General features: G+C 27.8%; 1 protein-coding gene across 2 annotated transcripts in view; it reads left to right on the top strand.

Annotated features, from left to right (window-relative positions):
• Positions 1-18,205, top strand: part of LOC129962736 (adenosine receptor A2a-like) — a 382,623-nt gene that overhangs the window by 149,372 nt on the left and 215,046 nt on the right. Inside the window, exon 1 of one of the 2 annotated variants that reach the window (XM_056076722.1) lies at positions 11,005-11,097. The exons of the other annotated variant lie outside the window; for it this stretch is intronic. The gene's annotated coding sequence lies outside the window, so the exon portion shown is untranslated. Of the gene's footprint in view, positions 1-11,004; positions 11,098-18,205 lie in introns of those variants that run through there. 2 annotated transcript variants of the gene reach the window in all.

Below are 18,205 nucleotides of genomic sequence, written 5' to 3'. Positions count from 1 at the left end.
TACATTTCTGGAGACAGTAAGAAAAGTCCAGAACACTTGTCTGGTAAACTAAAGTAATGTCCAGAATCTTCTGGAATATGAAATAAAGGAAAATATAAAATCAAGGAATTAAACATTTACACAAACTGTTAGTCGCATTGTCTCCAGCGGGATTCGAACTCGCAATCTCTTGATTATGAGATCAGTGCTATGACCATTCGGCCATAGAGATTCTACTGTCCCTTTTTCAATGCGACAATATGATTATTTTTAAAGTTTTGTGATGGTAATGCAAGTGAAGTTCCAAAAACAGTGCAATCAAGACAGTTCATGAGTCCTTCAACGGATGTGTTGCTCCAATTTAGTTTTGGAATCCATTATTCACCCTGAAAGAGTGAAATAAACTGTAAATTTCCAGCTTAGCGTAGGAGAATATAACCAAATGTTAAATAACACATGCAATTCAATTTTGTCATGTGACTGGTACTACACAATAGTTAATTCCATTGAAGTTTCCTATAAGTAAATAAAGAGAATCAACTTATGAGTTATAGAATATTGTAAACGATACAACTGTGATATAAAGAAACATAACTTTGAAATACTTAGTTTATTTTCCTTTCTCTGTTTGCAATATTTCATTACCTAAGACATGGTATAGTTAATGATAATTACATAAGACAGTTATTGTTTACGACACCATTACGTTACATGGTAGGGTAATTGTATTTGTCAAGCAATTTTGACATTATCAGAGTTAATTTTATTAAATGTTTTGTTGGTATCACTATTATTGGATAACTATCATATTTGGAATGGAAATTTTGTTCTTAAATGACATATTGTTAAATAAAATTAGGTTATCAACGAAAAAATTGAACGAAATATTTTTAATAAAAATAAAATATAAATTTTGAGAAATTATTATTAGTTTTGTTTGAGAACGAATTTATTAAAAAAAATCATTTACTGAAATTAATCCTATATTTTAATTTCTAAAATATATAGCTATAATCTAGCTTTGAAAAAAAAAGATGTCTCATGGCATTTTCTTTGTTCTAGAGTATAAAAACGTTGATTTCTATTTTTTTCTTCTAATACTATCGTCTGGCAGAACGAAATTAAATCTGACGTACCATTTCAAGAGAACATAACAGCAGCTGCAGCAAACAACCGAGAAAAAAAATTACTCACGGAAAGTTTTATTACAAATCTTCTTATTTTGCGAAAATCTTTTTATTCACTAAAAACATTTTAGAATGTTATCTTTAACAGAAAGAAAATTGTCTTCTGTTCTTGCACTTATTGCCGTTTACTTTTGCTATAAGTTAATTCCAATTCTTTCTTATGACATTTCTGACCTCAAAACGAGTTCAACTGTGCGCACATCATTTGTCTAGAGACAAAGAAGAAACAAGGAAAGTATTAACCTTTGACATTTTGATCGATCTGTTTTGATTTTAATATCATCTAGAATAATATTATTTATACTTATAGAACGATATGCTTGTGTGTGTGGATGCATAGATGTCTGCGGTGTCTGGAAAAATCAGTTGTATTTGCAGGTATGAAATCTGGTCCTAGTTGTCCTAAATGTGGCCCCAATGCATTTGAATTTTAAAATGTAGTGCAGAAAAAAATTTATTTAATACTTTATATTGTTTTGGATAATTTTTGTTCTTTAGATAATGCAGAAAAAATTCAGTGCATTATCAAAAAGAAGAACCATTTGTCATTTTAAAGAAAATTTGTTTTATATCTCTGATTAAAATTTACTGAATTTGAGAATTTTTTTAAATAATAGTCACATTTTCCTGAAATTTTAAAATTCTTATATCCGACATTCTAATTGCATTCTTTTCTCTCTCAATTTTTTTGAACATTTAATCGAACATTTTGTCAAATGTGCTTTTCTAAAACTATTTTAATAATTCAAAATAATAACTCGAAAAACATTTGATTTAAAAAAAAAACTATCTTAAAATTAAACAAAAGAGTTTTGTAGAATTGTTTACAATAAACTTTTAAACCTGGAAGATGTTTTCCAAATAAGAAATTGTTTGGCATTTACAGAAAATGACAAATCTGGTGAGAACGTCATCTATGTTCTTTTCTTTTAACAAATCCGTCCTGTTTTACTATTTGCTTTAGATTGGAACGATTTAAATCGAGAAACTTTTAAAGGGTGTCGAATTTACCCAGAGCAAACGGTGAAAGAGATCGGGGAATTGTAATAATTTTTCTCAGATGGAAACGGCTGAAAGAAAGCGTAATAAACTTGGACGCAAATCTTTAATACTTTTCGCTCGTAAACTGGCATCTTCAAACTATAAATAGCTATTGCATTGCAGAGCGTTTATTTTAAATGACTTTCCATTCTCAGTGATACTTAGTTCGTGATGGAGAAGCGTTCATTTTAGCCTTAGAGGACGGGAAACTACTAGGGAGAAAGATGTGCTATCGAATTTCATGTTACAGCTTCGAAAAAGAGTTTAAAAAGTGCGGATTGTTTACTTATAGCATATGTTTTATTTTTAGGTTAATTGTTTGATAGTATCTTGCAGTTAGTGTGGTTGATTTAATTGTCCTGGATATCGTTTGTTACTATTTTTATCAGTTCAACTTTTAACAAATTGGACATATACATATTAGGAAATCAAATTTTTAAATTTGTATAATTCAGTGGAATTAGTTAATGTGACGTCGCAGTCGCATGCAAAATCTCAGCAACGCATTCTACACATTGATCTTAGAAGGACAATTACAACATTGCTTTGCTTTCTAATGTTAAGTAAAGAGAAAATAGACGCACGGTTTTTCAAGCTTTATTTTAATAATCCTGAACTACAGAAATCAATGAAAATGAATCCTTTTAAGAATAAATCTTTTTCCCACCAATTTTTTACACACTCACACACACATTACATGTTTGTTGCTAGAGAATTATTTAACGTAAGTTTTCACTTCACATGAATTTGCTTTTTTTAATTTGAGAAATGAAAATCAATTTTATACATAATTTTCACAAAATTAAATTTATGCTACACTTAAAATAAAATAAGAAGCTTTAGATAGGTTCTAAGTATCAAAAAGAAGTGTCAAAAAAGTTAGAAAGCTTAATATTTACAGAATGATGAGAGATAAATGATATTGATGTAAATAGAAAACGATATTAAATAAATATAAATTTAAGAAAAAATAAAAATGTGTAAACATCTAATTTACTTTGATTAATCGATTCAGTTCGATTCGATTAATTCTAACCTAATTTAACATGGAACTAGAATTATAAGCTAAAATTAAAAAAAATATATATACAGAACCAAAATAAAATCACCTTTTTTTAAATGGAAAAAGAATTATTCTTAATATTACAAGCTACAACTGTAAAATTTCAATTATAAGTTGACATAAACCATTTTTTACGTATTTCGTATGATCATAAATTGATTCCATTCTATCTTTAATGCTACTCGGCTTTTTTCCAGACAAATTACGTTTGGTGACAAGTTCGGTTGGATGGAATTATTGATCGCTAAAAATTTCATTTAAATATTTTATATAATCTGGTTTTAATGGCTTCTTAAGCAAACTATTTTGAAAGACATATATATTTCTATCATATTTTTATAGATATATAACATAATATTTTAGAAGCCTTTTATAGTACTGTTCATTGTTCTGAGCATAAGAATTAGAAGCGGTTTTATATATGGTGGCACTCCAAAAAATTTCACCATTGATTAACCATTCACCATTTCATTCACCAAATTTCACCATTTCTTAATTACTAATATAATGAAATATCGAACGATTTATTGAAAGCATACCTTACACTTATTTTTCAACAATGAAAAATAAGTCGAATCTTTAATCATCAACAAGATATAAGCAAGGATGAAATATTAGTTTCAAAAACGAAAATGATTTTTATTACATCTCAACGATCAAATAAATTATTTCAAACACTTTCGTGTAAAATATGCTTAAATTATATTTTTAATTAATTGAAAATAAAAAAAACTTATATGGCAAAATGCTGGTATAATTGAAAAGATATATATACTTTTAACTTCAAAATAACGAAAAGATAATTTTTGTAATGCAACATTTTCGAAAGTTATCGCGAAGAAACGCCAGAACTTTGCTTCATTTTTCATGACTTAAAATTCTAGAAAAAATGTCAAAAAATTTCTTTGAGGCACCTATTCAATATCTCCAAAGTATATATGTTTCATATTTGGCAACATTAGATAAAACAGTTCTGCTTGTAGACCGCCAGCGAACACAAAAGCGCAGACATATATACATTCATCTTTATCATTATTAGAGATTGAGAAAATTAATGTGTCAAATGAAATTCTTAAATAATCACATTTTGTATAGTCATTTGAATTCAAATGCCTAAGACATTCTTAAAACGGAAAGTGAAAATTTCTGTGTCATGGTATTAAAAAGTTTTTTAAAAGAAGATGATAATGATATGTTTATTTAATTTTTAAGATATATTTTTCGTAGTATTCCAATGCATAAAAAGAAACTGACAGCAATTTACTAAAAAAAAAAAACATATTTTATGTTTCAAAATGCAAACGATATTTTTTACAATAATAAAAAAATATTTTTTTGTAAACATTTTAATTAAAATTCCTATCAAATTACTATGAGAAGTTTCTATAGAGTTTTATACCTATGAATTATATATTTTATTTTTCGAGTAAAATGAATTTAATAATAGTTTTGAAATAACTATATCAGCCTTCAGTAATATTTTTTTATCCCTGAAGGCTAACTAACATACTAGTTTTTTTTATTTGATGATTTACAACAGCAGAGAGCTTTTAAATTTACAGAATATATATCTAGAAACAATCAATACGAAGTAGAACGTAACAAACTGTAGATTTACTTCCCTGATTAAAATTTAAAATCCCTTATAATTTAAAAATACCTCAATTTCCTTAAAAATACCTCAATCACCTTTCCCACAAGCAAATAGTTAATATTTTTATGGAAAATCAAAACTAACGAAAACTTGTATAAAAATTTATAATTAATGAACAGAAAAAAATAGATCGTTTGTTTAAAAAGTAATCGCTTGAACTAAGATATATCAGAGTGCTTCGTAAAAAGATACGGTATAAAAAGAATTCACAAAAGACAGGAAGGCTTAAAAACAAGAAGTTTCTTAAAGATCCATCAAAGTTATGGCCCAAAAAGATTTCGATGGATCGAATAAAAAAAATGGCAAATAAATGGAATCCAAGAGACGAAGTTGCTGCAAAACATGAAAGACAAAACAGGAAAGTGAAGAAAAAGAAAATTGTCTGAAAAATTCAGATGCCAGTTTTGAGGCTGGACTTCACCGAGGGGCATTTACAATGTCCCAAAAGCCCTCGAGAGCGCTTCTATGGCGCCGGAGGTTTGATTGAAACATAAACGAACAAGACCAACTTGCAATAAAAAGAAAATGACGTTGAAGTTTCTTTGTGTTTCTTTATTTTTGTTGTGCTGTTTTTCATTCTTCCCCTATTTACCCGCTTCGACTCTAGTTGTATGTCTGCCTGAAAAAACAAGATATGTTCAAGTTTCGCTTCTACGTTTTTCCCTTTTTTATTGTCTCGAGGTTTCTTGTTCAGTAAAAATATCGTCTGTGATATACGTGCCGAAATATTTTTATTTCCTTTTTTATTCTTCCGTTATTTTCTTCATTAGGGGAATTGAATGTCAATTTCTCCTACGACTGTTATTTTTTTTCCCCATGGAATAACACCATGACTACAACCGTAACCGAATATGTAGAGAAAACTGTTTCTAACGCCTTATTTTCCTCTCGAAGCAAAATATCACTTCAATTTTTTTCCCACTTTCTTTTCTGCCATGTTAAGTTATGTAGTCAGAAAGTGAGTGCTAGAAGCAGAATTTTTTGATTTTATGTTTGTTTTTATGCAATTCTTTAAGCAAGTTTTATTTGATGAGTAAAATTTGTATGACAAATTATCTTTTTTTTCCGAAATAAGAAAAATTATGCAGACATTGTAATAAAAATGTATCTCCTAGTCTCTAATATCTAATGGTTTTTGTTAATGTGTCTAAATAAAAATATATCGATTTCGACTGAACAAAGTTATATTAGAACGAATTAACATATTCAAAACAACATTTTCAGGCAAAAATTACTTTCGTGGAGTCATGGAAGAAAAAGGAAATCTAATAATATTTTCAGGGTTTAGTTGGAATTAGACAATTTGATGTGAGTAAATTGCAGTTGGTCTGATTGTGAAATATGACTTATTCGCACATATTTTTAGTTTCAAATGGTGAATTCAAAATTTTTCGAAAGGTAATTGGTTTAAATCTGTATTTCTATATCAGTTTCTGTCAGATGAGAAGATATAATTGTGAATGCCAAAAGTATACTCCTAAATTTTCATTTTAAGAATCCAATATTCCGAAAACATCCTTAAATATATTTTTTCTATTGAAACTGTGAATGGATGTACTTCATTTTTTTAAACTAGGGAAGCTTTTTGAGAAAGTTAACGAATTTTCTTTTCTAACAAGGGACAGAATAGACAAAAATCTTTTTAATTTACAGCTGTTTAAATGGAAAGAAATTTTCTTTAAAACTTTCTAAAAATAAACTTCTGAACTTCAATAATAAAAAATATTTTAATTCGGTAATGGCAAAAATCCCATATACATCAGAATATGGCTGTTTAGAACCTGGAAAACACTTTACATGATACTCTATGTCTGACCAGTTATCTGGGAATTTTAAAGACGTTAAATGTATCCAAAATTTTTAAAAACAATAACCATAATGGGAATTTATTGGTATACGAACGTTACTGGTCAATCAATCTTCACTCGGCTTAAGTCACCGATAGATAACTGTCAGCGGGCTTCTAAAGTGCTATAAGTCACAACTCACACACACTGGTCAATCTGTGTCTATTAAACAGTGGAACTATCCATTGTACCCACCGCTTCTACAGCGTTGCCATTTTTATGTATAGGAAAGAAAAAGCTAAACACGTATATTTTTAGGTTGTACAATTTTATATTCAACTCCTTAAGAAATTTCAAACCCTTTGTCTAATTAATTACTAATTTAAAGATCTGAGATAAACTAAATTTTAAATTCCAAATTTGGCACATGTATAAAAAGGTTGCCTGGAGCTGATAAGATTTAATTGAAATTGGGAGAAATAATGAATTTCTATGTTCATATTGCTCCTTCTAAGAATTTAAAATTTATTTCAGAATATTAATAATGTCAAGAGAGGTCAGATTAAAAACATTTTGGTATTAGATTATATCCTCTTGATTTATTATTTGATGTAATAACATACGCAGACATCTTCACATAAAAGCTGCAACTAAAAATAGAATTCCAATGTTACAAATTCAGACAATACGCAGTAATATAATTTTCAAGGAATAGACGGCAAGGAGTGCGTTGAAGAATTCCAAATCTAATAAAAAAGCAAGATTGTTTAACAGAAATAAAAAAATCATGAATTCTAGATATCACGAGATTAAAGAAAGACAAAAACCTTCTGTAGTTAGAAAATGAAAAACTAAGAGGAAATGTCTGTTGATATATTTTAAAAAGTAAGGCTTTGAAGTTGGTGCAATCAAATATATAAACCTGATAAAATTACTATGTCAGATAAAACTTTATTCAACAAAATAAAATAGAAAGAAAAAAACATGTGATTTGTCAAATTTATGTGATATGTCAAATAGTTGCATTAAAATCTTAAAAATGTTAAATTATAAGGCAAATTTAATTATTATTAATTTATTTTGTTTTTATTTAACTTAATAAAAGTAAAAATGAAAATGTTTAAAATCTTCTTCATCTTAGCTTTAACATTAATATAAACGAGCGAATGATATATATATGATTAAACAATTAAATAACCTTAAAATTTCGACAAAACAATAGAAATAATACGAATTAAGTTCAATTTTCATGAAAAAATTGTATTATAACGCAACAGATGTTACCGAAATGCTAATTTTTTAAACGTTGAGACTTTAAATTCTAATAATTTTTGTCTAAGTATATGCTTTGAATTTATGGCTGAAAAAAAATCAACAATTTTCTAAATTTTTTTTAATAACAGTTAATCTTATAAGGTGCGAAGGAAAATATAACAGAATTTTGTTTCCATTCGTCAAGAATTAGAAATTTTATAAAGTTTAAACCAACAATAAGCAAATAAATGCACATTCAGTATTATATATAGAGCCTGATGATGTGAATTTAAAATCCGTTTAGAATTTAAACCACATTAATTTAAAAAGAATTTTTAAAATATTATTCTTGCTTGATCTATTCTTATTGGCTACAGATGCTGATAGTTAATGAAATATCGTCTCAAAATGGAATATATCCATATAACAAAGTTTACAATTGATGCAGCAGACGCGAAATAATTAAAAGCAAATATTTTCTCTGGATAAAAAAGTAATCCCTTGCATCAAAAAAAAATATCTGAGAAGACTTTTAGAGAGATATAATTTGAAAAAAAAATTACTATAAAGAGAGGAAAGATTCCAAACAAGTAGTTCCTTAAAGATCCATCAAAGTTTCGGCCAGAAAAGGTTTCGATGGACGGAGTAAAAAGGGGAAATAAATGGAATTTAGGAAAGAGTATCTGAAGAGTAGTGTAAAGAACGAAACAGGAAAGTGAAAAAGAAAAGAGAATTCAGATGCCAGTTTTGAGGCTGGACTTTACCGAAGGGCATTTACAATATCTCAAAAACCTCGAACAGAGTTTCTACGGTACCGGCTTGATTGGAATATAAACTAATAAGCCCAACTTGCAATAAAAGGAAAGTGACATTGAAGTTTCGTTCCTTTCTTTCTTTTTTTTTTTTTCTTTTTTTTCTTTTCTTCCCCCTTTTTTTTACTTTCTTTTTTTCTCTACACGCTTTGTCGTTAGCTATATGTCTGCCTGGGAAAACAAGATATGCTCATGTTTCGCTTTCTCTTCTTTTCTTTTTTGCCTTCAGTTTCTTGTTTAGTAAAAATATCGTCCTGTAATATACGTGACAAAATATTTTTATTTCATTTTATTGTAAGATTGTTTTCTTTATTAAAGGAATCGAATGTCAATTTCTGCAGCGGATGATTTTTCTTTTTACCTTTTTCCTTTGTTGTTGCAAGTGTAACGGAATTTGTTGAGAAAATTGTTTTCAGCACATTATTTCCCTCCACCAATGGAAACATTTCCTTCTTATATGCTTGATTTCTTTAGTGTTTTTTTAGTGATGTAGTTCCAAAATTATTGAGAAAGGTATAATTTTTTTTTGGTTATTTATGAACATTTTTTATTAGATTTTTTTTTTCCTTCGAAATGTTTATTTTTTGATTACCTCCAGTGACCATTTCTAACTGAATGCAGAATTGCATGAAACCTTTTCATATATATGTGAAAGTTATTCATGATAAAGTGTTATTAAAAAGGAGTAAAATGATATTGCATCTTTCAATTGAATTCTTGTCCTTATACTTTTACCTCATTAAAAAATAAAGGAGTTGCAAATTTTCAAAATAACTACGTCTTTACTATAAATATGTTAAGAAGAAAAAGTGGCATCTTATGGAAATTTGAGAGTTAAAAACTGAATATTGAAATATCCTTGATATAAATATATATTTTCTTTTGGTCTGAATTATTTTTGGAGCAGCTTGAATTCATATTTTCAGCTAACAAATAATAGAAACTCTTAGATCTATAACAAAAGTTCATCTTCATTTTCTGCTAGCTGATTTTAGGGACCAATGGGTTTGTCGCGAACATTGATAAAGTTTTATTTCAGTTGAATTTCTTTTGCCTAACTTAGTCAAGGCTCTCTCAAATTTATAACAGAAAGTATTGAATTGTCATTGACAAAGTAATATGACTTTAATTCTCTGTATTTATTCTGTATATCGTACACATGAATCCTTCTAATAAAGTCATGTACCATGAAATAGAAATAATGTTAAAAGTATAACTATCCAGGTCATCTATCTTTTGAATACATGTATTTTCTTGGTTTCTCTAACTTCACTAATTTTTGAAGTAAAGTAACCGGATAATAAACAGAATTCATCTTTTGATTTCAACATGGGAAGAAAAGTGTGTGATTAAATTGTTCATGAAGCAATAAAAAATGTATTTGAATTTCACTGCAACAAAGAAAATTATTTTTGATAACCAAAAAAATTCCAAAATTTATTTAAAATTGCAAGACTACGAAACTGATATTGATAAAAATGAAATTTTTATAATTTTAAAATGATGTAAAAATGACTTTTTTTTTGTAAAAATATTTTCTGAAATTATTAAATTAAACATCCGAAATTAAACATCTTAATTTTTTGTTAATATTCAAATTAAAATTTAAAAAAATGTTCTAAGATGCACATTTTTACCCTCCAAATTATATATAGGCCAAATTTGACGACTCCAAGTCAAGCAGTTAGCCAATTCGAAATTCCAATTCGTATATTCCAAATTCGATGACTCTAAGTCAAACGGTTTGATCTGTAGAATGACAACATATACTACATACACAGCATTCTTCCTTTTATTAGTGCATATATATGTCGACAAATAAAATCAATCACGTGACCTTATATTAAGACAAATCTGATTACCAGCTTCTCACTTGTTGAATATAAATAAATTCAAAGTAACCTTAACCTTCAAATTACAACTTAGTTTGATGAACCGTAAAATAAAAAAACTCGAACTTGGCTGTCACTACCTGGTACAAATCCGTGAAACTTCGTCGGTTTAGTTTTCTTATGCAATATCTGGCACTCATTTTCTGCAGCATGTGTTTTGTGTCAGAAAACCCACCGATCGCTGACAGAATAAACATAACCTATTCTTATGTTACTTTTGATTAAGAATGGAAACATCATGTTAGACTTCATCCAGGTGCTCGAATGAAAATAATCAAAACTGTGTGCGCAGACGATTTTCGTGCCTCGGGTTTTTTCACTTCAGTGCTTTTGAAGGTTGACAAGTGAAGGTGTACTAAAGGATATTTACTGCTTGTTAGAATTTTTCCTATGAAGTAATCGAATACTTACATTATATAATAAGTGAGGTAAGATTTATGGTTTCTATTACATCATTATTCCTTATTGTTTGTTAGTTTTATTGTAAGAAAATGGGTTTTTAAATAAGTGGTTTAAGTCGTCTGCAGAATTACTTAAGTGATTAAAATCGTCTGCAGAATTCTTTCAGTATTACTACTACTATTAATAAAAAAAATCGGGACATTTTTAAACAGTTATGAATTATTTCATTACGGTATAACTGTAACTGGCAAAATGATTGTATGGTTACTAAGAATTTTTTAAGACGACTTTTGATTTTAATTAATAATTAATAATCGAAATGAATTTTAATGTTCTTTATTCGTTTTTTTTTGTGCTGTTTATTTAGATTTCGGGAGTTTGTATTTAAAATGGTTAGAAGCAATTTGTAATTGAGTAGATTTTAAAAAAATCAAAGAAAAAAATATTTGAAGAACAAAAGTTTAAAAAAGAAAAATTTAATATCTACCACTTCTTTCCCCTAAATACCATCGAAATGTATAATTTGTAAATTTAAAGTTATATCTTTTTTCAAAACCCAATAAATATTTCGTAATTCCTCCATGATGTTATTTTATTTAAATAATGAATCATTAAAAATATTACTAAAATAAATCATGAATTATGAAAAATGAAATGAATTACAAAATTTTTTCTTGAAACACTACTAAAAATAAGATTTACTTTTGTTATTCCTTTAATAAATGAAGTAAACATTTTTTATTGATAAGCAAATGACCTTAAAAGATAGAGAAAATATTTTTGATAATACATCTTAATATTTTGATTATATTTTCATTCAGCTACTAAAAAACGAAGTAAAAACTTGAAGACGAAAAAATATTATTACATTCCTCATAATTTCACAGTAAATAATCCTTTTAATTAATTGATTAAATATTAAGCTAAGTATCTGATTTTGTCGAATGTTTTGAGTTGAAATAAATTGTAAACCAGCAAAAAAATTGTTTTTAATGTATAGCTTTTATGCATTAAATAAAATCGAAATATATCAAACAAACAAGCGTGTAAGTCATTTTTCAGTTGCCTTTGGACATTTATTTTAACTTAAAAAATGGCTTTTAATTAAATTTTTCTTTTGCGTGTAAGTTACATAATACCATTTTTTATCTGGCGAGCTTAAATAAGGCATACAAAGAAGAATGTGAACTTGTTATCTGGAATTCGAGGAAAAACAAAGAATTTCCTTTTTCCTTTCTGACATTTCATTTGGAATTACACAAACGTGATATTTACTCTGGAATGCGGTGTGCCATTCTATTTATTTTAGTGATATTTTTCAATAGCATAAGATGGGTGAAGCATAAAAAGATGTTCTTTTCTATTTTTAATAACACTGATGAATAAGAGATTCTAAATACGGTTTTGTAAAGCAAAAAATTCCCTTTTAAGAAAATAATAAATACAAAATTATAATTTTACCAGAATCTTTTTGAATTTTTCCATTAACAAAATTATGAAATAAATGAATCATTTCATATCAATAAGTTTGTTTTTAGTTTAAAAGAGCTGCTTATCCAACTGTGTTAATGAGATATGAATAAAATATTAACTGTATTAATATAAACTTTTTTGGATGATGCATATGATGTCTTTAGATTCCCCCCCCTCCAAAAATTGTTTCATTTGAGCAAGTATTAATAAGTATAATAATATTGAAATGAAATATGTAAGCTTAAACTAAACCATAAATATTTTCTTAATTTTTATTAACTGCCTTTACAATTTGTTAGCGTTTAAAATAAAAATTGTTGCATTTTATAAATTACATTTTGAATTAAAAATATCTAAAAAAATTAATTGAAACTGAAATTTATCTACGAAATGAAACGTTATTTTTTAAAAAAAGCTTTAAATATTAATATGTCTTTTAAGGTATCCTTATGTTCTATCGGAGATTGATTATGTACATGTATGATTTATATTTAATCTGGTTTTGTGTACTAGTTTCGAGTTTAATTTATTTGATTTGCTAAAAGCAATATGAATCTTTTTGTGATAAAATTTCGCTCCTTGGCAAGTTGGCAATAAATTCCAAATTTCCAAACCTGATGAGTTCTACAAATCCAAAAGGTGCCTTTTCGTTATTTTAAACAAATCTATGTACTTATTGAAACTCCAACGTCATATTTAAATAACTTAATTGACAACGACAATGTTTTTTAAAAAATTTAAAATTAACTGCCTTAAGATTTTTAACAAATAAAAGCATCAAATGAAGGAACTACATAATTCTTCACAACGTTTTAATCTTAGATGTCTAAATTCTTACTTCATGTCTTGAAAGTCGAAGACCGATCATAGCTTCCACTTCTCCTCAAACAATTTTTTTTTTTTTGCTTCAAATCAAAGTAAATTTAAACTGTTCAAAAATTTGAATTTTGATTAATCATTTTAAATTATCTTTTAATATTAATATTTTATTCAATTATGCTTTTTTTTTTCTAAAACATATCTAATTTTCAGGTTTATATAAAAATTTCCTTCCCTTCAAACATGATTAAAAATGTTCTAAATTTTAAAAAAATCTAAAATTTGCTTTGAGGGGGTTCATTTATCAAGTAGAAGAAAAGTTAGCAGTATCTATAAGTAATAAATACCTATAATTCAATAGTTATAAAATGTATAAAAATACCATTATTATAAAAACAGGAAACGTTTCCGGATTTCAAGTTTTAAAAAGTGCATGCTGGGCTTAAGACAATGAAATAATTATAGAAAGATTTGAAACTGTATTTAAGCATAATGGCGAGAAATATGTATATATAATATTGAGAAGTATATCTTTTAAAATTATTAAAATTTGGAAAAAATTATTTTTTTCTCAACCTGCAATTCACATTTTATCTGCAGATATAGCATAATTAACAAAGTCCGAAAGTAAGCCAAGGATAAAAAAAAAATAAAAGCTGCACTATTGATCTCAATGAGAGTGACGTATACTGGCTGCGCCAGATGCTAATTAATTACCTTCAGACGAGAAGTGGTCATTAATTCAGTGTATCTGTAAATAACACGTAATTTACTATATACATTACTTACAAATAACGTTTTATTCGTAAATACAGCGAGTTCGCAAATTGTACAGACTAAGTCTATGGCAAAGGATACCGACGTGCTCTGATTGGTTTAAGCCTTGGCATCTTTTTGGCAATGTTTTGCACTCATAATAGTGTAGTTTTCGCTTATTTGGCTCAAACCTTGTACCTTTCATTAGTTTTATGAAAGATATGAGTGAATATCAACACGATCTAATTTTTATTAATGTAATTGTTTTCTCTAAATATTACTAGTAATACTACTAATACTAATTAATAATAATAATAATAAATATTACTAATAATACTAGTAATACAAGTAACTAATGTTGTTTATGCACAGAAGTATAAAAACTATATGAAAGTAATTACTCAACATATGATGCAGCAATTAAATGATTCTTATTTTTCTACGATTTTCGTGCCTTAATTAGATAATTTATGCAGTCATTGCAACTTGTTGCTGAACGCTTGTTACTTTCCCATCAACTACATATGGGGAAATGATTACTTAATGCCCAAAACGTATAAATATGTAAGCTTTGACGTAATATGTGATTTCGTAGCTAATTTTTTTAGTTATATCAAAATAATATTAAGAAACACACATAAAATTTTTTTTAAATAAATTGTAATTTTTATATTTCCTGAATTTAGGTTTCTTTTCTTTTTAAATCTTTTCTGTTGTATTTGTGTTCCAGGTTAATGTTACATGTAAACTGTAAAAAAATAGGGGGAGGGGGGTAAATTCACATATTTTATTTATTTTTATAAAAATATATTTCGGTATGGCATATTTTTGGCAAAACATCGCCAAAAAGATGCCAAGGCCTAAACCAATCAGAGCACGTCGGTATCCTTTGCCATAGACTTAGTCTGTACAATTTGCGAACTCGCGTAAATACAGTATCTGAAAAATAAAGCTACCCTAATTTTTGGGTGTGTATAAGTGACACCATGCTTAATTAAATTTTAAAAAAACCTGCTTGTTTGTCATAAAAATTAAAAAGCTATTTATTCAAAATATTCCCCCTTAGAAATTGTAACATTTTCCTTTACATTCGGGCAATTCCTCCAAGAAAAAATTTCTAGTTGATAAACTGCAATCCAGTTTTCAAACCAATTTTTGATATCTGCTTGGAAATAGAATATCTCTACAGAGAGGGAATGAATGCCATGAAACGAAATAAATAGTAGTCTGTAGGAGCAACATCTGGTAAATCCTGTATGTAGGGATCCTGTAATCGTGTATGTCCCCCCTAAAGGGAGATTTATTACCTAAGAAATAACTGTGTGTCTAATTAATGCATCTAGGTCAAATGAGCTGCCATATAAAGGGTTTTGAAATATCATGCGTGCTATAAATTACAAATACTAGGCCAGCCTGCAGATGTTGCTGAGCTGCTTGTTTAAACCATGTTAAAACAAAATTCTAAATATATAAAAAGAACTAATAAGAATGTCAAGAAAATATTTAAGGAAAGAATAAAAGTTATTTCATTTTAAATCTATTCAAACAAACGTAAGCCTTATTAATTATTTGCAATATTTAATATTTACTGAGAAAAATACAATTTGAAATTTTCAATATCTTTTGTATTTGTTTCTAACGTACACTGAAATAATTTTTAACTCTTTTTTAATATTTTTCTTCAAGTCTCACGAATCAAATATTTACATGAAACTGCCTTTCCTTCCAAAAATCTATATTTGAAAGACGAAAAACAGAGCGGAATCTGTTCTCGGTGCATTCGAAATACACTGGGCAAAATTCTAAGCTGATTATTTGCTGAAGTTCTGTGTTCGAAATTGTTCCTGTAGCAAACACTCTATAATGAAAAAAAAAATGTGTTCAACTAGGTACCTCTAATCTGTAACGGAAATCAGGATTAATTAAAACTTGAGCTATTTGTTCCATGTAAACTCGGACTAAAACTTGATGGAGACTTTTTTCTGTGGACTGTTGAAAATGTTTAATGCATGCTTTTTTTCTTCTTTTTTGAGTCGAATGTTTTTTTACTGGTACATTTGTAGAAAGTTTGATACCAGACATCGAAAAATCAAACACTGAAGTATTTAGACGATGCAATTAAATGATCAAGATTCGGAATTGGGTGCAAGTAAGGGAAAAAAAAATTCGCCAATTCTTATTTTTTAATCTCCTCTAACTTCTGGAGTATATATAAATAAGTGAAGTATGTCTCTCCGTCCTTCTGGTTTGTGTGCATTTGGAAGAATTATCTTTAAAACTCTAGGAGCTATATGAAGGAAATTTGGCTTATGGTTTTGCAACCCCTGCAAATCATTTATTTTGATTACTTTATGTAGACAACGAATGGCAACATTACGAAAAAGAATATTTTTGGAATAAAAATGTTTTTAAAACAATAATGTTGGAAAAACAATAATGTTTTTAGAATAATAATGTTTTAAAAAGTTTTTTTTTTTGAAAAGCTATTCTTTAAAAGAGGAAAATAATGTTTTGGGTTGTAGCAACGGCTATAGTTTCATTAGTAAATCTGTAGATGAAAATAAAATTATGAATAAAATCTGTCTATAGATTCACTGTCGGTCCATCTGTTAGAGTGGAAGTGAACGCGATCATTCAAATGCTAAGCAAGCAGAACAAATGAAGTCTCATATGTGATCTTCAGATAGAAATTATGTCTATCGAATTGACATGAAATCAATCAATAAATTAAGCCTAGAAGTATGTTCAATTTTCTTTATTTTATTTTAGAATTGAAAACAAACATGCCATATTTAGTAACTATAAGAGAAGATTCTTAAGCTGATTTAATTGTAGAAATAAATTAATATACTGATTGTAGGCACTAGTCGTCTCCAAATTAAAATATTGACGCCAATTGTTCAAACATTACATTATTGTCAAATATTGGCGATAACAAAGCAAGATAATATAGTGAAATGCATTAAACAGATACTGTCACCAAAGTTTGGCTTGTACTCCTGATTCGAAGCAAAAATTTGAACTCTAATTACTGTGAAGCATTATGTTATCAGCGAGAATGCAAAAATGTAATATAAGTAATAACTAAATAAACTAGTAGGAGTAATTTACACAAAACTTTCTTGCAATAAAGATGTTACCCCGAGAGTGTCTTACTTAGCATTCCCTTACAATAGTTATGAAATATTAACTTATAGCTTGAATTTGCCATTTTTACTAAATCTATCGTGTCCTCCTTGGCGAGTTATTTGGCTATTAATTCCTGGCGAGCGGTTAATAGCATCCAAAAATCGAATTTGTCTTAGATGCGTTTTTCCTACGCGATTGAAACAAAAGTTTCACCTAAAACTATACTTGAAGTTAAAAAAAAAAATCCCATAACAAATTTCATATGCTTAAGTCAGTGCGTTTTTCAGTTAATTGCGTTTATATGTTTCTAAAGTCGAGACAACCAGACATTCAAACCCTCATTGAATTTGACTCAAAATTCGATAAGTGTCTAGATTATAGATGTTAATTCTGCATACTTAATTTTATCTATCAAGAGCTCTGAGTTTTGCAATTATCGGTTATTTTATTTTCGGAGAACCGCCCAGACAGACTTTCTCTGAACGGTAAAAAATTAGATATAAGGACTATATACCAAATTTCATCAGTCTAGCTCAAAGAATTTTTGATTTATCTTTGTCCCAGACAGATAGACATTTTCTAAAAATGTATTTTTCTAACTCAGGGGAGGGCGGTCTAAATGTGGAGATTCGTCAAAGATTCTAGAGTTCAAATTTTTTGTTGATTACTATACTTTCTCTTGAACTTGAATATAAACAGTGAGAGATATAACGAAAAAACTGTTATCCCAATATTATTATTATACTTTGTATCAGAGAAAATAAAAATGAACCACCTAATCTCACGAATCACTGCACTTTAACTAAAAACTGATGACGCTATAGCGACGTAATATGAATAATATTCAAATAACATGAACAACATGGCGCGTAAATGTGATGTCTTGCCAAGCGGGAAAGTACCGAAATATTAAAGTTTCATTTTTATTAATTATTTTCCTTTAGCCAATTTGTAGTG

This window comes from Argiope bruennichi, chromosome 1, assembly GCF_947563725.1.
Source record: "Argiope bruennichi chromosome 1, qqArgBrue1.1, whole genome shotgun sequence".
In the NCBI taxonomy this organism is placed as follows: domain Eukaryota; kingdom Metazoa; phylum Arthropoda; class Arachnida; order Araneae; family Araneidae; genus Argiope; species Argiope bruennichi.
Note: the sequence above shows the minus strand (reverse complement) of the source record. Positions and strands in the feature narration are given on the sequence as shown.